We start from the raw sequence: 12,939 nt of genomic DNA, 5'->3' as shown, positions 1-12,939 counted from the left end.
CTTTCAGGTGGACAGCTCAGTGATTAAGTACATTCATGTTGGGTAACCGTCATCACCATCCATCTCCAGAACTCTTTCCCACAAAACTGAAACACTATACCCATTAAACAATTAACTCCACTTTCTCCCTTCCCTGCCACAAGTCTCTGAAACCCAGTAAGCTTTCATGGAATGAATAAATGATGAATGAAGACATGAATGAATCTGACCTCAACTCTTCCCACAAGAGTCAGAAGTACCATCCCTTTCTACTAGACTTCTACGGCCCTGTCTTCCTCTTTCTTGGATTTATTCTAATCAGTCTTAAATGATCTGTTTTGCACAACTGTATTCTTCTTCAGTGGGGAAACTGTGACTTATTTGAAAGGTTAAGTTGGGGTCCAAACGCAGGCATCTGGCCTGTCCTCCATGTTCCTGGAGCCAATGAGCAAGTCTTAGACCTTGTCTTACGACTTTGGATACCAGTAAACCATTTCCTCTGGTTTGATAACCCTTTTCACTTGGCTTCCAGGATAGTACTCTTGGTTTTCCACCCACCTCACTAGCTACTCTTTTCCTTTGCTGGTTCTTCCTTATCTCCCCACCTCTTAATGTCAGAGTCCCTAGGGCTCAAGCCTTGTTCTCATCTCTTCTCTGTAAACCTTCAGTCACCCCAACCCACCCCTGCCCCCAGTGGTCTCACCTAGTGTCTGGGATTCAGATATCATTTGTATGCTGAGGATGATGCCCAGATTTCTCTCCAAGCCCGGACCTCTCCTCTCAACTCCTGGCTAGTAGGATATATCCAACTGCCTTCCAGTAAGATGTCACCTAGACAGGAGCTCTGCGTAAGTCATGTTCAGTGTGTCAAACTTAACATGTCCAATGCAGAACCCTGGCCTTCCCCCAGGTCTGCTCCTCCAAGCCCTCCCCATCTCAGTTTAAGACAACATTCTTCCAGTTGCCCAGGCCAAAATGCTTAGAACGATTTTCATCTCCTTTCACTTATGCCATAGTCCAGTCCGCACCAACATGGGTTTGTATTTCAAAATATATCTAGAATATAACCATTTCTCGCTCCTCCCACCATTACCAACATAGATGATTGCAAGAGCCTCTCAATGGGTGTACCTGTCTCCCTGCTTTGGCTCTTGGTGTCACTCCTCCCTCCATCCACAGTCAATTCCCAGTTGAGGAGGGAACTGGTCACAACATCAGTCAGATTGGGTCATAACTTTGCTCAAAATCCTGAAAGCCCTTCCTAGCAAGGACAATGGCAAAGGAATGAATGTTTCTAACATAGACCTGCAGGCCCAGGAGCAGGCTTGGGGGTCAGAAGGGTCTTCAGGCCAGGGTCCTCCTGCCATCCATCTATCAACCGGCAGTCCCAGCTGCAGCTCCTATCATCTGAGTTCATAAAGAAGGGCAATTTTTTAAAGAGAGAAAAATACAATCAATCAGCTTTCTTTCCCAGTTAAGGCACCACAAAAAGCCAACAACACTCACATTTCTCAAGAAGTGAATAAGGTATGTCAACTCTGCCAGCACTTAAAAACTAGTTTCCAGAGATAAATCTAGCCTTCTGGAGAACAGTTATTAACCCCTTGGTGGCAGTGTTGGGGGGGTGATCCTCCTCAAGCCCCTCTTCTTCCTTCGTCCTCCAGCTGGTCACCAAGCCCTGTTGCCTGATCGTCTCTAGACTTTCTCCCAGTCCTCCTCTTTACCGATGCTGTGGCTGGAGGTGAAGTCCAAATGAAACAACTAAGGACTTTAATTAGCTCAGGTCTCATCAGCTCTCCTTGAAGCCCCAGTAACAATCGCCTAACCTCTCTCCTCCCCTCTAGTCACTTTATTTCCAACCACAACCCCAGACACAGTGTCCGAAATGATTTTAATAAAACCTAAATTTGATCCAGTCCCCTGTTTACAGTTCTCCGAAGAGTTCCTACATTGATGTACTATAAATTCTTTAAAACATATTTACAGTAAGCCGTGGTAAATATTCTTTTTTTATCCTCCATAGACAGTTTTCTTCCACCTTCTTAAAAAGACCACGAATGCCCCACTAAGGGCAGGCCAGTGACGCAGCCCAGATTAGAGTCCTCCATGCCCTGGCAAGAGTGATAGGATAAGCACACCCCGAACCTAAGCCTGTCTGAGACTTTGTCTAGACCTGATATACAGAGGCAGCTACTTTACCGCAGTTGCTGAACTGGGGCTGTCGGGAGAGGAGGGTGGTCTGTGGGAGGAAACACTGATGACAAACATACAAAGAACAGAAGATAGCAGCCAGATGGACCCCCAGTGGCATCAACTCCCTTCCTAGAACTTCCTTTTGTGAACTCCTACAGCATCCCGCCCAGTTATGGAGCCGAGAACGACCCACTTACGTGTCAGCCAGCGGGGGTCCCAACAGGCCCATCATGCCATTACCCGTACCTGTGTCCTTTTCCCACATTGTTTCCTCTGCCTGGAGCGCATGCCCCTTGCTTGGATCTTTACATAGCAGGCAGACTTGTAGCTCTAGGGAGCCCTCCCTGAAGGGTAGCGTCCTGAGTCTCGTTTCCCAGCTGTGCTCTAAGATGCCTGGAATATGCCCGCTCCGCTGCACTCAGATGCCGCATGGCCTTCCCAGTCTTAGCTGGTTACCCAAGCTAGAAACCGCATCCTCAACCTAGTCTCCTTGCACTTCCTTGTTCCCATGTGGACTTTTGTCTCCTTCCTTTCTGTCCCATGTCTGTTGTCACAACATGAGACCCCATTATTACCTGGACCCAGGGAACAGCCTCTCGGTCTCTCTGCCACTCCCCCACCCACCCATTCCTCCACACGGCTCTACAGTCCTCCAACCACCTACAGAATCCAACCTCTGGGATCTTAAGGCCCCCCACAAACTGGCCCCAACCTATACTCTCTAGCTGCTCCCAACCACTGCTGCTTCCAGGAAGATAGAGTGCAATGGAAACTCCTGGACAGTGTATTTAATGCAAACGTAAGCAATGTCCGAAAGGCAGAGTGAAGAAGGCAGACCCGTTAGTGATCTGAGGACCTCAGGAATGAATGACACCATAGTGAGTTCCCTGCATTCTCTTTCTTTTTACTGTGTGTGTATGTGTGTGTGTGTGTGTGTGCACGTGCATGTGTGCCTCAGATATCCCAGACTTGGAACTGAAAAAGTCAGCAATCTAGAAATGCAGAATGCATGCATGTGCTCTAACACACACACAAAGTTTGTGCCCTCTAGCAAGACAGAAAACTTTTAGATAGTAGCCACTCTGTTGCAAGCCAGCACCACAGAAAACCCTACTTCACCCCCACTCATACCAGCAAAATGCAAAATGCAAAATGCCGAAATCCCTACAGTTAAGTCTCCTTGATGGTGGAAGATGGCCTTCCCCCCGAGACTAGGAACAGACAATGATGTCCACTCCTACCAGTCTTATTCAGCATGGTCCTAGAGGTCCTAGTCAGCACAAAGGACAACAAAGAGAAATAAAAAGCACACAGATGGGCAAAGAAGAAATAAACAATTTCTCCATTTGCAGACGATATGACTGCCTATGTAGAAAATCCTGAGGAACACACAAAAGACATTCCTAGAACTAATTAGTGAGTTTAGCAAGGATGCAGATACAAGATAAGAAAATTTTTAAAAATCAGTTTTATTTCTATATACTAGCAATGAACACATGGACACCAAAATTAAAAATACGATGCCATTCACAATTGCTAAAAAGAAATACTTAGGCGTAAATATACTGTCTTCCAACGAATCATTCTACAGTCTATCCACATGGGTCTACCTCTGCCACAAGGGCAGGAACAGTATGGTTTTGCTCTCTGGTGAAAACAAAAGACCTAGCCAGCACCTAGAAGGCATACAACATTTGTTGCCATGACTCAAGCTCTGCTCTGTTTAAGACAGACTTTTCTCCCCTTTATGCTCCCACTGAGATCACTGACTATTAAAAAGTTCCACCTCTGGCTTCTGCCTCAGCTGGTCATCATGGCCCAGGAAGTCCCAGAGAAGCTGTTTCCATTCCCACTCCCAAACACACACGAGCTCTAACATTACAGACAGCAGGGATTGGAAGTCGTTTCTACAGACATCTCTCAGCTACCCAGAGAGAACATCAGGCCCTTCCACATCAGTCCAAGGGGGTTCCCAAGGTTTGGCCCGAAGACTCCAGATGGTGATGTGCGACCACTACTCACGTAATCTCATCCATGCTCTGTGCTGGGAGGAGTCACAGGTGTTGTCCCACTGTCTGAAAACTCACTTAGAAGGTGGATTGAGGTGCCTGGGTGGCTCGGTCAGTTAAGCAGCCAACTCTTGGTTTCAGCTTGGGTCATGATCTCAGGGTGGTGGGATCAAGCCCCACCTTGGGCTCTGTGCCCAGCGAGGAGTCTGCTGGAGACTCTCTCTCCCGTCTCCTTCTGTCCCTCCCCGGTGCTTGTGTGCACACTCTCTCTAAAATAAACAAATCTTAAAAAAACAAAAATTAAAAAAAAAAAAAAAAGAAGACTATGAATTGCCCAGCTATGCTAAAGAAAGTACTCTGCAGGAGGAAAGCCAGCTGTGAGATAGGTCAGGGCCCAGAGGGCATTCCGATTTCTTCTCCCCCCAGAATTTCCCCTCTTATTTCTGTGGGGAGAAAGTGAGACTAACAATCATTAGGCAAAAGCCAAAACCTCAGAACAAGACGGACTCCTCTCTCTGTGTCACCCACACCCCCAAACCACCAAGCCCACAGCAAGCCCTGTGGTTCCCCGTCCAGGACAGATCTCAAATCCTGCCCCCACCACCACCCCTCAGGAGCTGGCTACATTCGTCACTCACCAGGGCAACTCCAACAGACTCTACCCTCTCTTCCCTCACTCGATTTTCAACACATCAGCCAAAGGGATCTTTTTAAAATGTAACTCAAATCATGTCAGCCCTCTCTCCAAAACCCTGCCACGTTTCCGGCCCGCCTGGTCATTCCCAGTTCAACCAAGTCTTGACGATGACTCCAATGGTTCAACCCCCATGACATCCCTGCCCCCACTTTCTGCCACTCTCCTCCCCATACTCCAGCCACGCTGGCCACCTTGACACTGTGGTTCCCACTCCCTGATGCCCTTTCCCCAGTGATACACACGACTCACTTCTTCACTTCATTCACTATGACATACGCTCTGCTACAAGTTCACGAAAACCCATTTCCTTTCTCTTGGGGGCACATGGCTAGACCCTAGTTCCCAACAGCCACCCCCGCAGGTAGAAGCAAACACGTGACTGAGTTCTGACTAATGGGTGAGAGAGACACAGACTTCTTCCAGATGGACCCATAAAAAACGCCCTGACAAGACCCTCTCTCTTCTTACTCATCCTCCAGCTGAATGGGAAGCAATCTAAGGGCCTCGAAGAAGGCAGAGACATAAGATACAAGGGGCGGGGGGTGTCCCTCAATAATCACAAGGAAGGAGCAGCCACACCAGACTCTTTCTGTACGAGGGAAACAAAGTTTTACTGGAAACGAAGAAATGAAGTCTTCTTGAGTTGGTACTCTGGGATTTGGGGCTGTTTGCTACCTCACTTAATAGTTTGGTCTCCTCCTCAATGGGACTTTCTTTAACTACTCTAAAATTCTCCCAACGCATCTTAGACAACCAACCTCTTCGCTTATCTCTCACCATAGTCTTTATTATCATACTGGGTAATGTACATTTTATTTATTATTTTTCTCCATCTCCCAATTTTGAATGTGAGCCAAAGGCAGGAAATTTTTGTGCTTTTTTTCCACCCTTTGCTGTATCCCCTGGGTCTAGAACAGTGCTTTACCATGTTGTAGACAATCCTTGATGTTGAATGAACAAATACACGAACATATGAATGAAGTACCTGGGCTCCAAGCTCAGAAACGCCTCAGGTGAGGCCCAGCTCTGCCACTGATGAGCTGTGCGACCCAGGACAAGCTGTTCTACCTCTTTAATATGCATTTTTTCATCTGTAAAGTGGGGCAAGTAATAGTACTTTCTTTATAAAGACTGGGAATAATTGAGATCATGAACATAAATCCCTTAGCACAGGGCCCGGTAACACCTCAGTCTCCGTAAATGCTGATTGCTACTCTTATCAGCTCAAGAGGACAGGACTGGGTGTCAGGCCCTAGCAAGGTCATTGGTAGGAGTTGAATGGATATATACATGCGCAAACTCTTCTGGGAGAAATCATGACAAACACCGAGGCAGTGAGATTTAAGAGCTGCCTAAAAGTTCCCAGTAAATTGCCAACGATCAGAAAAACATGACAACTGGTGTCAGGGGTGATGAAAAGTGTGTGCAGAGTCTGCGGAGAAGTGCGACTATGGAAAGAACACCACCCAAATGATGAGAGATCGCTTTGTGCCTTTTAAGAAACAATTTTCACAGCAAAGCTCAGAGAAAAGAGAGGCCTCTTGCATCATGGGGACAAGGTAATAAGGTTATAAAAATGGAACTCAAATAAACCACCACACACAGGGCCCACATGGGCCCAATTTTCCAGAAAAAAACAGCGATTGCTACAGCATACAGATAAGGGAGTCACACTTGGGCCTTGGCATTGCCAAGAGCTTTCAAATACCATTGGCTGGAGAAAAGCTACTGGGTTTGCCAGATTAGCAGAGCCAGCTCTCACCTGCCCCTCTCTGTCATGCGCACCTCTTTCTACTGACACGAGGACACAGACAATAATACCCAATGCCTGTGCCCTCTTCCCCACCTTCAACACACAGAACCATCCAGAATGGACAGCACATCGCCGTCTGCAGCCGGCTGCCCTCTCCAGAGGCCCAACCAGCTCTCCCCTTGCCTCAGACTTGCTCTTAAATCTTACCTCCTGGAGCGCTGCTGGCCTTTGTGCTGGGCCCTCTTGACAAACCCCCTCCTTGAAGCTCTTTTCTTCCTGTGGCTCCTCTCACTCTCAGCAAACTCCCCCACCCCCACCCCTGCAATCCCTCTATCTCCACCCTGAGCAATCTTCCACCTGTGTACCCCTGATCACTGGCACTCCAAACCTCTGGTTCTAGTGTCTGCTTTCCCCCTCTGTCAGAGGCAGGACAGCTTTGGGGTTAGAAGCAGAGATTCTGGAGCCAAATCAACCGGGTCTGATCTTCGCTCTACCGCAGCATGGTCTTGGGCAGCTAAAGAATTCCTTTATGTCTATTTCTTCAACTGTGAAATGGAGGCAATGATAGTATCTGCCTTGGGTCACTGTAGAGATTAGATGTGTTAATAGATAGGAAGTGCTTAGAACCATGCCTGGCATCTGACACAGACCCGAAAACAACAGTTTCAGCCAAACCCTAGACATGTCTCCATGTCCTTCCACTTCCATCCCCTCTATCCACCTTTAGCTTTGCTGGCAACATCCAGTCCCCATATCAGCCAGTCCTTTAAGGTGCTGACAAAAGCATCTCCTCCACAACCCCTTCCTTGACCCTCCATTTACCATCCTTCCCCGCCCTTCCCACACTAGCCTGCAGAGAAGGTGGAACTCCGCCCCTCCCCTAACAGGGTGAGGCTGACTGCCCTGAACTCTCTCCTTAGCTGTCCTTGAATGATCCTCAGTTTCGACTTCTTTTATCCTTCCCACTCCCAGTTCATGAGCTCCTCAGAAATAAGCGTGGTGCACTGGGTTTTTTCTTCCCCAATTTTTATTCCCCGCAACCTTGTGTGCTGGGAAGACTCAGCTGACATCTGCTGGATTAGGTTGAAACGGTCCACGTACTCATCAACCAGACACCGAAATGGCAACAACAGATCATCGGGGCCCAGGAAGCCTTCCCCGCCACCCCAAAGCCACACGGATTCCAGACTAAAAAGAGCACTGGGAACCACGTTAGTGACGCTCATTTGTTGGTTTCATTCTGGTTGTTTCCTTATGACCAACAGAAAGCCAAACCCTCTCGGCAAGCTTGCACCTGCTTCCACTGCTGAGAGCACTTCCTGTCGGGCTCACTCCGGCTTAGGGGGGCTCACTCTGGCTTAAGGAGACGTATTTGTTTGTTTGTTTGTTTGTGAAAATCCCATTTACTTTTTCTTGTTTTAGGGCATTTCTTGAGAACGTCATTAGGAAGGGATCACTGTTTATTTTATTCTACTGTTTTAATCACAGCATCAAAGCTATAGGGATACGGAATTCCTCAATTTGAGCAGACAGATTACTCCTTAAGACAATGTACTGGCTCACCTCCACACTTAGGAACAAACAGGTCAGGTATTAATTGCAAATATGTAGCCTTTCTCTTCTGTCTCATCACACATCGCTGTTGCCCTGCTTCTTTGTTCATGGAAAACACAACAAAAACATTCCTGGCATTGGGAAGTAAAATTCAAATATATCTTCATAACATTTTTCTTGAAAAAAGGAATTCCGATTCTCTATCTGATCTTGGGCCGTTGCCACTAGCTAGATGAATGCCAACCTAATAAAATGATTCTGGAATACACAAAGATGGCTAATGCAGCATTAGCCGAAAGAACAAAAATTAAAAGCAACCTAAACGCCGCATAACAAACTCACGGTTTATTAAAAGCATTCCCTTGATAGAATATTACACAGCCATCTTAAATGAGCGTGAAAAAAAACGAGGGAGCCACGTGCAGCAGGCTGAGGATACAATCTTGAGAGTCAAGGGAGTGCAAACATGCAGGCATATGATGCCTCAGGGGGCACATCAGGCCCAGACTTTGAAGTCAGATGCAAAGGAAGATAGGAGAGAGGTTGAGAGGAAATCTCACACAACAAGGCCAGAGGGAAAGGTCGCAGCCAGACAAATGAGGCCCCTGGGCATAAGGCATGGTTAGGAGAGCAGAATAGGAAATGGGAAAGGCTCCACAAAGCCAAGGTCATTTTAGGAATTCCATCCCAAAGCAGGCGCGGGGGATGGGAAAAGAACCCTCCCTAGTTCTGCAGAAGGAATCAGTCCCTGGATGAGAGAACAATGTTCGAACCCCAAGACAAAGTCACGACTAGTCCTCTCCACCCTGTGGCACCAGGACTCCCACCTGATGGCTGGCCCCACCCAGGCCTCCAGGGCTAATCCTGACCCCAGGCAGGAGGGATTTAAGAGGCTCTAGCTTACCACCCAGGGACTTGGCGTGGTGCTAAACTGGCAGATAAAGAAAGCAAACCCCCAAGAGAATGGGTATCTTGACCACGGCCCCGGCCCTGCAGAGAGTTATGGGCTGTGCTCACACTTGAACCTGAGTTTGCCAATCTCTAGGTTTAAGGTCTGCTGAAGAGCAGGCTGTAATGTTTTTGTTGTTGTTGTTGTTGTTGTTTGTGTGTGTGTTACCAATAAAGGTTTTATTTTGCTTGCAGTAGCTTTTTGTTAATTGCACAAGATCATGTTTTTGCCATTTAAACATTATCACACAATCCTATTCTGAAAGACAAATGTTCATTAAAAACAAAGCAAAAATAAAAATTCACAACCTTAATTACCTAGATTAGTCATTTAAAGGAGGTTTAAAGGGAAAAAAAAGGGTCATGGAAGAGAGGCTTTCTTACAAGCTTTTTCACAAGTGTCACATTTTCTCCTAAAAGGGAAGGATTTCAAAACAAAGGTGAAATAGCTTAAACAGAAATACTCATAAAAAGAAACTTTACAGAATTGTCAACAATATTAAGACAACATTGACTAACCAGGTTCACTACAGTATTCTGAAATATTTCATTACAGTATTTACAAAACTGACTGAGGAGTCGGGCTGGTTGGCCCAGCACAAAGTGTAGGCACCTGGCTGACTCCAGAGAAACAGCGGCTTATGAACTGGTGAGACCACCCATCGCAGGGCAGAAAAATCCAGTGACCCGGGGACATCAACAGTTCCCCTCGAGGAGATTAAGCTCACTCCTGCACCCAGTCCATGGTAAAGCCCCACTTCTAACTACTCAGTCCCTGTACTTTGTTGTCTCAGCTAAAGCTCTGCTGTCCTGTGGGTGCCAATGCTTGTCCCTAATGGCACGGCCTCTGGCACCGGTATGCCACCTGTGGCTCTCACAAGACAACTCTCTCCAGACAGGAGACAATGACTCCAAAGCTCTTCCCCACATCCCCTGACACCCTTGATTCTTAGACCTATCCCATCAGAATCCCTAATCTGGACTCTTCCTGCCAAGTACAAGAGGTCAAACTCATTGCCCTGGCATTTACGGTCCTCCCTCACAAGGCCCAAATCACCTACCAGCTCACGCCTCCCAAGGTACCCACTGTTGTCCCCGGACTGGCCAGGGGCTACTCTCCAAAAGCCGTACTCTCCCAACCCCAGGCTCCCTAGAAGCCAGTGCAAGCTCTCTCTGCTTCTCCCCTGCCTCCTCCAAACTCACCAGTGCTGCTCACATGGTCCCCAGGGAACGAGTGTAAATTGAATCACACTGTCTCCTTGGGGCCAGAACAGCCAAAGGGCCAGACTCTCATGTGTGGAACTAGCAAGTCACCCAGCCACCATCATTCAAAGGACGAGGCACAGGAGGCCCTCTGCTCCCCCAGATTTGTTCTAAAGATATTATTAGAGATTTCATCACTTAAGTGGTTGTCAAACTCTTGGTGCCCCTTGGGAGGGGGAGCACATATGAGGCAGCGATGCTGGAGCCATGACCACCTGTAAGGGCTTGCTGAGTCCCTTGCGCCTGTCATGGCTGCCAGCAGCAGACACTTCCTGAGCGCCTACTCCACGCCGCCCCAAAGGTGTGGGGTCCTTAGCACACAAATCCCAACAAGCCCGCCTTCACACCACAGGACTCTGGGCTCATACAGGGAGAAGAGTGAGACAAGTCCCACTAATGCCACAGAGGGAACGACAGTGAAGAGCGGAGGAGGCCATGATGCAATCTGGCCTGAGGACAGCGGTCTCGTCCCCTAAAGATGGTCAACACCAACCATGAAAACAACTGCGGCTGGGACTCACTGGGTGTTTCCTCCGTGCTAAGCCAATATACCAGACCCTTCACTTGCTTTGGTGCAAATTTAGTCACACATTCAATAGCCAGCCCCTGCTCTCTGCCAGGCACTGTCTGAGGCTCTGGGGAGACAGCAGCGAGTGAACTAAAGGCTAGTCTCCTCTCTCGCAGCTTGCAGCTTACCTGTTGAGCAGAAGAGACAAGAAACCAAACAAGTAAGTGAAATGTAGACTATGTTAGATGATGGTAAGAGCCGAGGGGGAAAATAAATCAAAGGGGAAACAGGAAAACATCTGGGAGGCAGTGGGCTGAATCGTACAACATTAAACAGGGTGACATTTGAGGAAAGAACTGAAGGAAGTGAGTGATCGTGCCACACCAATAATCTGGAGGAAGAGTATTCAGGGCAGAGGGAGCCGTCAGAGGAAAGGGCCTGAGCCCGAAACAGGCCTGGCAGGTTTGTAGAACAGCAAGGTCTCCAATGTGGCCAGAGTGGAACAAGAGAGGGGCAGCCAAGATCGTGCATCCGGCCACATGAGTTGTGCACTGCATAACTTGGGGGCAGGGTGGCCACCCACATGCTCCACAGTGAGCTCGGCACGACTCAGCTTGCTTGGTTACATACCAGGCCCTGGGGTGGGAGATGAGGTCAGAGGGGCACTGGGCAGCCTTGTGGGCCACATGGAGGATTTAGTTTTTTCTTTGAGTGAGACAGGAAGCTACTGTCGAGAGGGTTCTGAGTCAGGGTATGACTCGAATGGACCCCTCCTCACGGGGTCGCGGGACAGAGAGCGCACAGAGCGGGGCAAGGTTGGAAGCAGGAGACCAAGGCAGAGGCTTGCACTGATCATAGTCTAGTGCATCTCGTGTTTCCTTCCCAGTCCCATGAGGTGGTTCTACGATCACTCTTTCATAAAGGAAGAAATGGAGGCTCAAGAGAGATCTGGTAACTTACCCAAGGTTACTGGGTGGGGCAGTGGCAGAACCACCAGGATTGGGAAGCAGGGGAAGAGAACATTCCAGGTGCAGTGAGCATCACCAGCCATGAAGCAGGAGCTCGGCAGGGCCTGGCAACTTAGGGCAGGCTCATGATGCAGGGAATCTAGAGGCCCAGGGCAAAGGGCAAAGGGCAAGGGCAAGCCAGTGAAGGTCTGTCAGTGCCCTGTCTGCTCACACAGATGCCTCCCCACAGTGTCCGAGCCAGCCTGGCTGCCTGGCCCAGAACCCCCAGCTCCTAACCCATCCCTCTGCTCCATGCTTATCCTTCCCACTTCGGCCCACAGGCAGCCAGGAGAACCTTTAAAACACATAAATCATGTGATATTTTCTTGCTCTCAATGCTCCAGTGGCTTCCCATCATACCAGACACACAGGAGACCCTCAATGAACAGTGAACAGAGATGGCTCCCTCATTCCCGCAGACTCGCGCAGGCTGGTCCTGCTTCAGACCAAGGGGAAGCATGCCTTTTCTGCACCCTCCTTAGCAGAGGGAGGCAAAGCCATGCCCAGGGGTCAGGGGGGCCTGCCAGCCACTAGTGACCGGGTCAATGAAGCCAGGCCACTGTGCTAACCAGATGAAACACAGGAGCAGAGAGGATAGCCATTCAGACCACCCCAGAGGCAACTTTGGGATTAAACTTGTTTTAAATAAAACTGCTTATTTCAAAGCAACCTGGACTCATTCCACCGTGCTAGGGCCAAGTGAAGGAGGCCCGCAGATGACCTGGGCCATCATGACTGTAACAGGTGCACTCCAGACAGGAGCCTTGGCCCTGAGGCCTCAAAGCTCCAGTCCTCGGTGAGGACACTGTGTAAGAGAACCCGGGGGCCTCAGAACCACGGGCACTAGGCAGGCAACGGAAGGCCCTCCTCACTGAGTCTGTGTCTTTAAGGGGTGGATCCAATGACTGCCTCCTCCTAATGCCACAAACCCTGAACCCCAAAGCTCTCCCAGAGACCAGGGAGACTATGAAATGAAGGTTGAAACAAAACTTTACAAAGTTCAGCCAGTCGATATTGGGACAAAAGGA

General features: G+C 48.7%; 1 protein-coding gene across 6 annotated transcripts in view; it reads right to left on the bottom strand.

Annotated features, from left to right (window-relative positions):
• The window catches only part of BMAL1 (basic helix-loop-helix ARNT like 1), a 98,127-nt gene that overhangs the window by 67,506 nt on the left and 17,682 nt on the right, over positions 1 to 12,939 (bottom strand). The window contains exon 1 of one of the 6 annotated variants that reach the window (XM_047690665.1): positions 683 to 875. The exons of the other annotated variants lie outside the window; for them this stretch is intronic. The gene's annotated coding sequence lies outside the window, so the exon portion shown is untranslated. Of the gene's footprint in view, positions 1 to 682; positions 876 to 12,939 lie in introns of those variants that run through there. 6 annotated transcript variants of the gene reach the window in all.

This window comes from Lutra lutra, chromosome 10, assembly GCF_902655055.1.
Source record: "Lutra lutra chromosome 10, mLutLut1.2, whole genome shotgun sequence".
NCBI classification, from domain to species: Eukaryota; Metazoa; Chordata; class Mammalia; order Carnivora; family Mustelidae; genus Lutra; species Lutra lutra.
This window is presented reverse-complemented; position numbering and strand designations above follow the sequence as displayed.